This window comes from Lasioglossum baleicum, chromosome 12 (genome assembly GCF_051020765.1).
Source record: "Lasioglossum baleicum chromosome 12, iyLasBale1, whole genome shotgun sequence".
Taxonomy (NCBI): Eukaryota; Metazoa; Arthropoda; class Insecta; order Hymenoptera; family Halictidae; genus Lasioglossum; species Lasioglossum baleicum.
Window position 1 is genome coordinate 6747980 of NC_134940.1, and position 14085 is coordinate 6762064.

A 14085-nucleotide genomic window follows, 5' to 3' on the forward strand; every position below is an offset into this window, starting at 1 on the left:
AGATCTCGGAATACTTCTTTGAATAAAAGTATTTCAATTGCTACTTATTCGTAACACTTCTCGCGAACGGCGCTCGGTAAAATAGCGTGTCAAACACAAAATTAAAATATTTCCTGAACCCCCACAACTTTAGACATTTGTTTAGCTTCGTATTCATAGCGAGAAATATTCAAAACAGTGAAAATATTCGAAGAATTTAACAATATTGTACCATTTCTGGCTTATTGAGATGTTGAAGAAAACAAATGAATGTATACGCGGCTCCAGTATTCTAATTTACTTAATAAATTCAATAGATCTCGGAATACTTTTTTTGTATAAAAGTATTTCAATTGCTACTTATTCGCAACACTTCTTCAGAGTGGTCTAAGTCAAAATTTTAAGAAATGTGATTATTGTAAACTAAATTAATTCAATGTGATTTTTAGGATATTGTGAAAAATAAACTGTTAGATAGTGATTGATATTTCAACAATATATTAATTTAGTGTTAATATTCTTTTCCGTCAAATATCTAGAAACAAGAAAGAATTGGACCACTTTCATAGTCATTAACACATTTGAGGTGTACCCAACTGGCAAAGACTTCTCTCGCGACCTTTGTCCAAGCTTCACGCCACTTCTCTCTCTATCTACCTCACCCTCTCCTTTGTCTACAGAGTTTTCCACGAGTTTCAGGGTTACTGATCAGGCTCCAGTAATGAATTCAAACAGCCCGTTCTTTCTACCCAAGGGAAGGGCCTTGTTGTCTCCTTCTCCCTCACGACTTCTTGTTCTTTCTCTCATTGGTTGCTTTCGGTTTATTCGTTTCAGCCACCGCCCGAAAGAATCCTGCGTTAACATCGGACCAATGTCGATGACTGAACCGCCAACAGGCAAACCAGATTCTAAAGATTCTTCTCTACTTTCTTTCTTTCTTCCTACCTCTGTTCCATTCTATCCTGTTTCCGAAGGATAACGCCCCTCTACTCGCTACACTGTTCTCGTCGTCTTGTTTCATCGAGGCGGTCCCGGAATTGACTTTTTTCGCGATTCAAGACCGTTTCTGCAAATATCCTTACAGTCGATGCTAAAAGTATACGTGCATTTACGGAATCTGATATTTGTTTAAATTTCTTAATAGTTACATTCATTTGTTCAGTCAGAATTTTATAGGATCTTCCTTACTGCGGATTTTTAAGCAAAGTAAACATTGTGTGTACATTTCACTCGGGTCAAACTATTAAGTTGTTCTTTTTACTTAATAACTTATTTGTTATTTAATTAGACTGCGGATCTTTATGCATTTTTGGCGTATGAAAATTTTCAAAAAATATTAGAACACGAAATTCAATAGAATTTGGAACGATTTTTATTAATTTTGTATCTACGAAGGCCATTGCCACTGACAATAAGATTCTATTCGATTCCACTTTCTTAATGTATATCTACAAAGTTTAGTGTTACATAAACTTTTCCTGCCTTGCAGTGCTTTCTAACCTTTCAAGCATTTTTCTCATCGCATCAAATATGCAAAATCAAAGTATTACGCATCTCCATCACCTTTTGCTTTTTTATTACCGCAAGGGTAAAAATTCAGTGCACGAAAGAAACAATTGTATGCCGTTTAAGGAGATTATGTACCATCGGATTACCATTTTCTACGATTTTTTAAACATTTTTTATGCGGTGCAAAATTTCAAATATATTTTTTGCTAATAAAAAACAGAAATTCAACGAACATGGGATCTTTAATTTGCCTGAAAGGATCATAGAACAAACTGTCATAAAACTTATTCTGAATGGTAAAAAGTTGGCTTTCATTTTCGATCAATGCATTAAATTGCATTTACTCATGCATGAAATTTGCGATCTTCTATATGCTACATATAAAATGTTTTCAATATTTAACTATGCGTTCGCGAATGGAAGAATTCAGAGTTAAGCTAGGATTGTGCTGATTCGGCTTATGCAAATCAAAAATTTCTTAAAAATCATAAGATTCGTTGTTACGATCAATATCATTATTGAAGTACATGTTATTTATTTCATAACAACATTAACTGTGACCAGTCGACCTTAATACGTGCGTGAAATAGCAAATGATGTATAAGAAAGATGCAATAAATCAGTTGCTAAATGTAAAAGCAGGAAGCAGCCATGCATTAAATTTCCTAAATTACTGAAGACTTTCTCTACTTCGTCGTTTAGCGAACAAAATGAGGTTATCTACATCAGCGACATTATATTAGCCTTAATAGAAGCAACTACCGAGCACTTCTAACATAATCAAACTTGACATGAAAATGTATAATAAATTTCTTACAAACAGTTTACGAAAATAAAAATTCACTCTGCAATCATTTCTACAATTTCTATCAACTATCGAATTTAATAGAGTTCTGTATTTTTGTACGGGTTTACACCAAACAAAATGACCAATCAGTTGCAATTATTTCGTATAGAATATCTTAACATACTAATTATCCCAACATTTCGCTGGGTTCTACTGCGAACGAGGCAAGTTCGCCTTGGTTAATATTGAATTCGCGTGCTCGAATAATCGCGTCGTTACACAACGAATAAAATCGAGCTACTACGCTCCGGTTCACATTCACTTCTCCGTTTTCCCGACTTAGAAAATAGAAACTGTCGAGTTTCCGTGTGAAGCAGCTCTCTCGCCATGCGACGACGAAATTTCTTCAGCGTGGCGAACCCGTCGCCAGCCGCCATTGTGGATACAATGAAATCAATTTCAGCTGTTTGTGGACAAGCAATTTATTTGTTACAACAGCAATCGTTTATGCATCGAATAACACATTACAATCAACTCGTATAAACACGCACGAGTTTGCGGGACTCGCTTCAATCGTTACAGTTTACACAATTCGCCAGATTCCGACATAAATGTCCAGGGACTCGCCAAGAAAGTTAATATTTAGTGGGTAAGGTATTTCAACGTCTCTAGTTTCAATGCAGATTTTTATATATATTCCTTAAATGTCAAGTAATCTACGATGATTGAAGGAAATACAGTCCACAATCATTTTTATATTTAACAACAAAAATATTAGAGGTGGTTTAAAGAGAAATTGATAGTGGATAAAATAGAAAAAACTAATGTAACAATTCATAGAAGGAATTTTAACTCGAACGGAGCTATTTTAACTCGAAAATGAATTTCTTCCATTCTTTCCGTTCCCTATGATTTTCTAAATTTGATGGATATGAAATTGGTATAATACCTTATACAATACCCTAAATGTTTAATAATTGATTAGATACATATTTAATAATGTGAACAATATTTTGAATAACGGTGCAGCAATTTTTAGTGGCTCCTCAGAGTTACCATTCATAAATCCAAAATTTTAATAGTTAATTAAAAAGGAACTTTCCCATATTAGGCACCTTCCACAAAGGTTTGTACAAGACAACCACTTCGTTTCGCGAAGCATCGTGTACATTGTAGCTTTCATGCAACATCTCAGCGCGCGCGCGCGTGCTCGTCCTTATCTAGTCATGGAAAAATCGAAACGCTTGAAAATATCCGCCGTCTGAATTCCTCGTTAAATATGTCAAGCAGATAAGTAAACGCGAAACAAGCCAGCTACGCTGGACCGCGAGAGGGTTAAAATATAGAGAGGCGGGCAAGTAATTCCATGGTGGACAATGACTCATAGGACAACGGCCTTAAGACGACAAAATGTGGTAGCCTAGGGAGTAGAAACATGCAAACGCTGAACCATGCGAGTCCAAGATATTCCGCAGCTGTGCCCGGTGATGCTTTCTGCAAAGCGAGTGTCACTTATGCTCGGAGTAAAATAGGAACACAATGGACCATTCGCAATTTGATAAGCTCGCTGGAAATCTTTCCCCCTTATTTCTATATAAATTTTCCTCGGTGATAGTGGCAATGCCCGCCTCAAGGACAATTACCCCGCGCTTCAGCATTGGAAATGAATCGAGCGAACACGAGCGAAAACGTACCGGTATTTACTTTTAGTCCGGCACCTCGAAATTGTGTCCACACAGTATTTTTTTCTCATTTTGTTACACCATAGTTTGCAGAGATTTGTTACGGTTCGAATAGCGTTGCTGGGAAGTAAGCGGCTGGTTATAGTATTCGAATCCCTAGAATGTTGCACATTTACTGTCCAGTTTTTTCCACGTGATGCAAAGTGGATTGTGGTAAAGAATAAATGATATTAAATGAATATTGTGCTAGTGAAGCAACGATTCTTAACAGAAGAGGACTCCACAAAAGCGATTTTCAGGAAAACTGAATACAAAAGCGTTTGAGGCTGTAGAAATATGTGTGTGGACAATTATTGTCTGCTATTCGTTAAAATTTTGCAAATGTATACAGTAATATACACAGTACCTTTCATGCAACCTACAAATTGTTAATTCTTTTATGCGAGTCTATGACGAAAATTAAAATAATGTATTTTGTATTGGGTTGGCAAATAAGTTCGTTCAGTTTTTTAGAGTGGAATAAATCATAAAAATCGAACGAACTTGTTTGCCAACCCAATAGATTCATATTTGCATACATGTTGCAAACTTCATTTCATTCGGTCAATACGTTTCACGAGTTATGAATTATTAAAAACGGTTAAAATCGCCAGACGCACGCGGAAATGCAAAATATTCTTTCCCTTTCGAGCGAAATCAAATTCGAATCTTATTTAGCTAATATTCGAGCATCAAAGTAAACGCAGGTAGATAGATAAACTCAGTAAAAGAAGTCTCCGTACACCCTTTAAAACAGAATAACTTTTTGATAATTATACCAAATGTGACCTGATGTTCTGTAAGCAATTAGAAGCATTGGTTTACTGAATGATGTGCAAGAAAGATTTTACAAAAATTACAATTGACAAGGTTGCATGCAAAAATAAAAAAGGCACATTTCGAAACTTTTTTATTTGGGCTCTTAATAAAAATTTAAAATATACATATGTTTTGTAGATCTATAGTAGTTACACACCAGCTGAAAATTTCAAAATCGATTGACATACACACAAGCGGTTAAAATAGGTGAAAATCGTAGTTTTACACGACTTTTGATCAGTTTCTGCTTAAAATCCACAGAATCGTACAACTTTCGATGCGTGTCGGTTTTTCCTGCGTCAACCAATTTCGATGAAATTTTCAGCATGTGTATAACTAACATGGATCTACAAGACATATATTTCTAATTTTCATTAGGGACCCAAATAAAAAAATTGTTTAAAATGCTTGTTTTATTGTTGCATGTAACCTGATCAATTGTAATTTTTGGAAAATCTTTTTTGCACATCATCTAGCAAACCAATGCTTCTAATTGCTTACAAATAATCAGATCGTTTGATACAATTATAAAAAAGTTATTCTGTTTTAAAGGGTGTACGGAGACATATTTAACTGACAATGAGTGTAGATAGGTAAAAGCTCTGATGTCTGAAGTCTCGAATATCCCAACATGCTTCAAACTTCGGCTGTAATTAAGCTACTGTTACACGATACGAACTCTCGTATTTCCCTATTCAGTTCGAATAATCGAGGTTCTACTGTGAAGAGCAAATTTTTTCTAGGAAGCAGGTAAATATAAGCAATTTCTAATTACTGCAACCACGGGAAATTATAAATATTATAAATACGTGATAGCAATTCATGCGATAAAAGTAATGCTAACAGCACCCAATGACTGGATAAAAATGTGTCGTCGCAACTATACGCTTGGTCAGAAAAGTGGGCTAGAAAGTACGTGACATTTTCAGCGATTTCGCGTCGTAATGTCACAAACATTTCGTCTCCATTTATTTCATTTAACTGGGTTTTTTTCAGCACTCGTGTTCGACCTCGTTTCCTTCTTCGCCGACTCGAATTTCAATAATAGACAGAGTCATTACGGTGAATTTCATGTTCTCACATACGACACCGCCATTTTCTTATCGTTTCTACCCTATCGATTCGTTGTTTATTACAGGGGAGATTAGATTGACACGATTCTTCGGGCGAATTTTCGCCGGAGACTCATTGTTTCTTGATATGTTCGGTTTTCAATGTTACTGCACGAGGTGGCGACAACCTCTAGATTTTATTCGGCAGAGCGGGAGAGAGAGAAAGAGAGATAACGGTACTGTTTCCTTGTAGCAGTGACACCGATGACAGTGATTTAAATGTCGCGTTACACCTACCTATCAGCCTAACCCGTACAATGGCGGCTTATAAGTATATCAGAATGTGTGTCGCAAGACATGTACCGTGGCGAAACTGTTTTCTACAACAGCTACAGTGCAGCCAAAAATATTTATACATTAAATTGCAGTTAGGATGTTCATTTTAATTAATCCAAAAAATGTGAAACTGGTCGTTTTACCATTAAAAGCATTTTTCAATATACTTTCTACGATTTCTTGCAACATTAGAAAGCTTTTCGAAACAAAAACAGTAGACTTTAATTAGCAGTCTCGTAGTATTATTCTCTAATTTACGGAAAAGGTGTAAATTTTTTTATATCCAAATGACGGCTCTGTTCAAGGTTAAAAGGATTCGGGCAACGCACCTAAAAAAAATTTGTCTACATGGCGGCCATGAGATCAGTCGTTGCACTTCTGAGACAAGGAACCGACAAAAGAATTTTTGGATTCGCCAGAACCAGAACCAGAGCAAAGAAGAACACGAAAATTTCAAGACTGCAATCTAACAGGTATATTACCGTATGAAAATATCAAGAATTTCTTTATTCGGTCTAAAGATATAAATTTATTCGTGATAATTAAAATTTTGCATAATTTAGCATGATTAAAAATTTCGAAACTCGTTTTACGGTGGCTGACGGAGCAACGAGTTTTCATAGTTCACGGTTAGGCTACGAATATTTTTGCATTTCTAAAAGAATTTTGAAAATTGAAGATTACTTTTGGTTTCTATTATTTGCAATCGACGCAGACAATTTTGATTTCGCACAAAAACTCCATCTATTCACGGTCAAACGAAAACGTTGAGTCTGTGCGGAACCGTAGATTTGTAAAGAGTGCCCCGGACATTCCCATCGAAAATCGCAAATTCCCGATAAACATGTCGCAATTTTTTTGCCGAAGCTTGCAAACCAGTCAGATTTAAGTGTCCGGTCGGTTGTATCCTGGAGGGTTGTCCGAGGCTTATGATACGTGGCCCGTCATTAAAAAAGTGTTCGACAGCCTTGAGCAGAGCCGACCTTTTGCGTTCAATACACCCGGCGCAACCATTCAACAAACGTCGTTAAAGTTTTCGCGTCTACTAAATCACACGGACGTACAACGATACTGCGGATCGGGAGACGAGGCTCGCGTAGGTTCGCGAGAGAAAATGATCGTCGAAAGCGCGGAACTGCAAACGAGCCACCCTCGGGTTCGGCTTTCGCGACGCCGCACTGTAAATAAACGAGAAACGATCCCTTGTGCTTGGTGGCGGAATCGCGAGGAAGAATTTCAGCGGTATGCGTGCAGATGAATCACCTGGACGAAGAAAAGGGAGACAGTTTCGCAGAAGAACACGAGAGACTACGGAGAAAGGAATGACCTTGCCACGGAGGATATTTCGAATCGATTCGACGAGGAGTGTGCTCGCATGGTACAAAGACGTATGGCAACGATTAACCGGTTCCAGGGCCCGAGCATCGTTACTTCTATATAAATGAACATTTTTCCCGCATCCGCAACCGCGTTTCCTCATTTATACCAGCCACTAATGGGTTACTATGTCTCAGCGCGACAGCCCATTCCCACGCGCAGTGATTCACTAGACTTTGTCATCCCAGATCGCTTTCTTAACCCATTAACGCGTTCACTGCCGTGTCACCCGCAGTTTTTCTACTTCAAATTAACCCCTGCGCACCAAATTCACCCTTATGCGAACCAAGTTCACCTGTTACAAATCAAATTCACCCTCACGCAAATCAAGTTCACCATTCACGAAACAAATCCGCCCTTACGCAAACCAAGTTCACCTGTTACAAATCAAATTCACCCTCACGTAAATCAAGTTCACCGTTCACGAAACAAATCCGCCCTTACGCAAACCAAGTTCGCCATTTACAAATCGACTTCGCCCTTCCGCAGACTAAGCTGACCTTTCACAAATCAAATACACCCCTCCACAGTTTCCTCGAAATCGATCAATCTTGTAATGAAATATAATTAATTGAGAATAGCTAAAATTAGAAGAATCGGTGATTTAAATGCCCATAGCTTTTTCATGCGTGAACCGATTTCAACGAAACGTTGTACATGTACATATCTCACTTAGCTTTGCAAACTATTGTACATGATCGAAATTTTCGTTACAGGCACAGATAAAAGATTAAAAAATCATGGCCTTCACTTATTCCTTCAATTAAAAAAAAAATGTTTACACATTAGGCAGTAAACTAGTCTTTCTATCGTCACAAAAACACTGAAGCGGTTGGGTCCAATTTTGAAAAAGTTCTTCGTGTTTAAAAGGTGTACGAATATTTTGTACATCTCTGTTACGTACTTTTCATAAACACGAACTGTGCGTTACAACAACAGAACGAGTGACAGCAGGAAATGCTGCGCTACGAAAAATCGGGATCTATAAATGAATCCGGGAAGATCAACGCGGCACTGAAATTCGATATCGATGTTCCTTCGGTTCGTGTTAGAACGAAGCAATGTTAGAAATGGCGTTACGTGTGTCACAAGTATGTCTGTTACAACCCGTTGAAATCGATAGCCTCGAATATATCACATTTCATTGAAATAATTCGATATACACATACACCAGCATAGATATAATTTGTGCATTGATTACCCGAATGTTACTCCCGTCATGCTGTTCCTCACAGTAATAGTAAAAATTCACTTGTAATCCAATGTAATTCCAAAATGGATTTCACATTGCAATTAGAGCAATTAAACGCGTACAGTGCGCGTCGCCTTCACCACGATAACTGAGCGGACAATGAATTCTATATCTATGATTAAAAGTATCAATAACGCATCCTTCTTGCGATTTCCTATCTCGTGCGATCAAGGTCCGTTGCAATACTGATAAAACAGTATCAATTATCTCTAAGAATGCAGGGCGCACTTGTGTTCGTCGTCCTTGAGGATATTTCACGATGGTTATGATTATTACGGAAGTATAGAATTAATGGACAAAGACGATCCATCACCGAAAGTTTCTCTATTTTTTAATTATATTTGTTGTGCGAAAATGATCGAATCTGTGTATTGTTCACCGTTAGAGACATAGATACATGATTTCATTGAAAGATAACAGATAAGGAATGTAAAAAATTCGATCTGCTAAACGATTGTTTGATTGATTTCGTCGCTGTAATTTCCAGGAAATTGATTTTCTTGCACAACTTGATGATTCAATGAGAGTTTATTGTACTTCGATGACCCAGAACGACTGTAGGTATCACAAATTCTTCTTTTTAATTCAATCAAGAACGCAGATAACTCCGAAACAACGTGAATTTCACGTTACTCGCCCGAGGGAGTCCAGATAATATAGTACTTCGGTTAGATGAATAAAACCGTAAACTCGAGCGAGCAAAACGCTGTATCTGATGCTAACGAATGAAATTGTAGTGCAAGCAGTCGAAGTAACGCAATAAATCACTTTCTTGTAATCCGGTTACGCAATACGCGATCGAATATACGGATTACAGAATGTGCAGTAACGAGGAACATCGTGCTTCGCAAATTCAATCAACATTCCTGGCAATTAGCTTTCTACGAGTAAAAAGGGGGTCTTCTCCGTTCTTAAAAAAATTTCTTTAAACTGTGACATTAAGTTTTCACTTGAAATCTTGGGAGAAACTTCAGAAAACTTTCTGCTACCGCATGGACCAAAAACATCGAAAAATATTGATGTACTAGCATATAATTCCCGTTGAAAGATCAACGGCTGGCTTATTTTCTGGAGATGCGCCACTCATTTATTTTTAGCACTTAATCCTGCAGGATTTCCGGGATAAATCATACTCGTGCACCCCGTTGGGCGAACGACTGCATGTGCACCAAATTTCAGCTTCCTGTGTTTCGAGATTTATGTTTTAATTTCTATTTTTGATCGTGCCAAATGCAAAGAAAAACCCTAAAAAATCAAAGTTATTAAATTATTCATACTAATTATGTTGTACAGTTCAAATAGAAAATATCTATGCAAAATCTCCGTGCAAAAACGATTTCTTCAAAAAAATGTCGAAGCTACAAAACGACGCTCCAGAAGAAAATGGACGAGCCGACGATAGCGAGAAGAAAGAAGTCGGTTGAGTAATAACGATGACGTCCTATAAATATCTAATTTCCAGCTCACGCCTCCGTCGGTTTTTCAATACCGTTACAGGTTTACGCGTTTGTCTTGCAAGATGATCAATGAAAGCGCGCCGCGCGAAGCGAACACCACTCTGCGTCTTGACATAGAAATCACGCATTCCCACTATTAGGCTAGCGAAAGGAGAGAACGCCGCGCCGCCGGGGAATACGCGGTTCTTTTTTTCTTTTTCGCTGTCATAGAACAAATTAGCAGGCCCCGTGCTGTTTTTTAATAACTTAGACTGTGCGCGCTGCGATACACAGACCGGACTAGAGATTTTCTCCGTGGTTTCGTAACTTTTCCGTGTCGGCGCGGACCTGTTTACTATCGTGTTCCGTCGTTGTCTTAATTAGAAGTTTGTCTAATTGGCCGAGAGAAGTTTAATGAAACGACAACATCGGGGCTTCGGATTACTGTCATCTCGCTGTTCTCCACATTTTCGGCCCGTTATCGGAACTCCAAAGAACGATCGCGAAACGAATGCATGCAAACGTCGGGATCCTCTATTGTCACCGTAACAATGCTGCTCCACTTTCGATACTGCAGCCACCGTGTTCATGAATCAACAGACAAGGCTCGGATGGTGTGTGCACAAGTGAAAAATAAACATTGATCTTTTCTTACTACTATAATGAAATTATTTGCTTGCAACTTCAAGCATTAAATGCCCAATGTCGCCAGTATAACGATGTTGATCCTCAAAGAATTCATTTGACAACATTTCAACAAGGAAGATTTTGAAAAATAATGTACAATAATACAGTACTACAAATAATGAAATTATTTGCTTGCAACTTCAAGCATTAAATGTGCCCAATACCGCCAGTATAACGATATTGATCCTGAAATAATTGATTTGACAACGTTTCAACAAGGAAGATTTTGAAAAATGAGATCATCATCTGTAAGCAAGGTACATTAAGATGGAAAGAGGTCAACAGGATTTCAACCGATGATTATACCATCGACGATCATCATGAACTTAATAAGCACTGTCTTTTCCATCTTTCACACGAATGGCGCTTGACAAATTCATTAGAAAATGGTTGTCACGTGAAAAATGCAGCGTCGCATCTTCGCCAGTAAGAATCAACGCGGATACGCTTGGTTCGACTTTCCTTCCCGAGTAAAACAGCTGTCATCGCGCGGGATAGCATCGGAACCAATCGGATCGGCCAAGAAATTACGAAACCCCATGACTTCGATCTACAATAGAAAGTCAACTGGCTGGCTGGAGCAACGTTCGCTTCGAAGAATCGGCCGCATACTTCGGAATAATTCCGATCCGGTTAGTATATCCGATGGAAACGAGACAATTCAATGTAGACAAGAAAAACTGATAGAAACAACGTATATGAAAAAAATACCACGCGAGTCCCACGCACCTTCCGCGCAAATATTGAATGTACATACCTGCTAGACGGAAGTGGATCCTCCACTAGCTACCGAAGACCGACGAGACACGTCTCTAGGCACACTTCCTGGTTGACAGAGTATTTTTGGGGAAAACTGGTTCCTCTTGCGAATCCTCCGTTCTCTCCTGCGGCTCTCGCATGGAAACACAATTTTCTTAAAGGTAACACCGATCGGACATGACGATGCCGATTTTTCGGGGTCGATCACCGATCACCGGCCACGTAACCCCGGGGAATTTTCGTGTGCACACCGCTCTTACTCGTGGGATGAAGGAGGAGCGAAAAATCGCTTCGACGGGGCCAAGAATCTTCGTAATCGGCCAGGTGAAAGCCGTTTAGGTGAGCGGCGAACGAGCGACTGGCTTAGCCGCGATCTACCAGAGGTACCAGAAGCGATTCAGGGCCCCCCCTTACCTTCCACTCCTGGATAACTTTCACAACACAGCTAGAGAGCGAGTCTCTCTTTTTCTCTTTCCCTCCCCTCGCGATTTTTCTCCGGTGATCTCGCTCTAACCATCGACGCACACCGGTGTCCCTTGAACAATTTTTGATGTCAAAGCTGCGTACCAGTCGCCACGGACATGTGTAACAATGGCCGATCTATTGACCGGAATCCGGCCCAATTGCGAAACCCTGCCGATACCATAAAATCCAGTTTTTTCCGTGGGAGAAGGGAAATTTCTGACACACGCCGCTGGCCAGGTTTTCGCCAACCGAATATACCGCGAGCAGAACGTACAGTTTTCCAGAGTTGAAATCTCCGAGGATCAGCCGTCTTCCTAGAGGGATCTCGCTGATGTCTGTAACACCTTATGACACTTTTAAGCGATTCCGAAATTAATTTTTCATCTCTGACACACGCCGCTGGTCATCAGCTTCTCGCGAACTAAACTTGGAGAAGAATTTCCTGGTTCCAGTATTGGAATCTCTGGGGAAAAGCTGTCTTCCCAGGTGGAGCATGATGATGCGCAACAATTTATGATCACAGACAGAGCAAAATAAAAATTGTCTGCCTGAATTGCAACAAACTGGAGTAAAATGAAAGTATATTTTCTTTCCTAATATGCTTAATAGAAAATAACTTTTTTCCTGGTTCTCCATAAAATACCGAATCCAATTAAATGGTATGGTATGGTATGGACATGATATTTGGTCCCCTCAGGGTTTCAAATTCATTTACCAATCCTCTCCTTTTTCCACTCTCACCATCGCCTTTTCAGCGGGACCTACTGTTTATGGTGGGTTCCGAACCACCTTTTGCCAACAACACGTGAAAAACACCCCGGGTGGGTCACTTTCCGGTTTTTGACCAGACGGTCACCCATCCTAGTGCCGGTCACGTTCCACGTTGTTTAACTTCGGTGATCTAACGAGAACCGGTGCTTTCAACGGGACTACGGTTGTTGGCCCTAATATGCTTAATAGGTTTTGAAATTCTTCTAATATTTTTACTGTCTCTCTTAGATTGCACCTATTCATTTTTGTCATAAATGCATCAAATCCGTTGTCCAATTATGATACTCGTCGCTGGCCGCCAGCTTCTCGCGAACTCAATCTACTTGGAAAGGAATCTCCTGCTTGCAGAATTGGAATCTTTAGCTGTCTTCCTAGAAGGACCACGCTAACGTAACGATTTACGAAATTTTTGACCGTGAAAGTTGGAAATATCCATAGCTATAGCGCTGCAATAGATGACCTGTCCGTTTAATCAGCTCCGTGCGTGCGTCAAACGCTATCTTACGTTGTGAGTATTACAAGACGCTATCGTTATCAGATTTTTCATCGGGGGAAGTACATTGTGTCGACCGTTTTCGACGGTGAGTCAATCGTACGCATCAATGCTCTAATCAGAAGCAAATGCAGTTGGATCTTAGAACTAGGAAATGTATAACGCGATAAAGAAATTGTTTGAAAAAGATTATATGTATGTAGTATGTATACAGTCTTCTTAATCCCTCAATGTTCGGATTAGATCAGTGCGACTCATGAATTGAAGATTTGAAGGGAACGCGTTTATGAAGGATGATCAATTTGAAAATGTCGAGAGTTCTATCCGCTGTTGCGTGCGATTCTCATATTGCGCTATCAGTTACGTCCTAGTAATTAATTGTGCGTGTAACGAAGGCGTCCGTTCAAATTGCAGTCGACCTGAACTAAACACCTTTGCCGTTTCTGAGCAGCACGTTTACCTAGAAGGTCGTACTAAACTGTTTTACAGGAGCTTGCGCATTTCCTTTCTATCTCGCCGGGTATTCTAATTAAGACATTTCTCAAATAACATGCCTGCTACGTTTAGATCGTTTATGCAGGATCACTCCTTTCAATAATCTCGCGGTCGATCGATTCATCAGGATATAATCATTTGAATACA

General features: G+C 39.2%; 1 protein-coding gene across 3 annotated transcripts in view; it reads right to left on the minus strand.

Annotated features, from left to right (window-relative positions):
* Kkv (hyaluronan synthase-like protein kkv) overlaps positions 1 to 12086 on the minus strand; it is a 44043-nt gene extending 31957 nt beyond the window's left edge. For all 3 annotated transcript variants that reach the window (XM_076435180.1, XM_076435179.1, XM_076435181.1), the window contains exon 1: positions 11713 to 12086. The gene's annotated coding sequence lies outside the window, so the exon portion shown is untranslated. The remainder of the gene's footprint in view (positions 1 to 11712) is intronic.
* Between the last annotated feature and the right edge of the window lie 1999 nt (positions 12087 to 14085).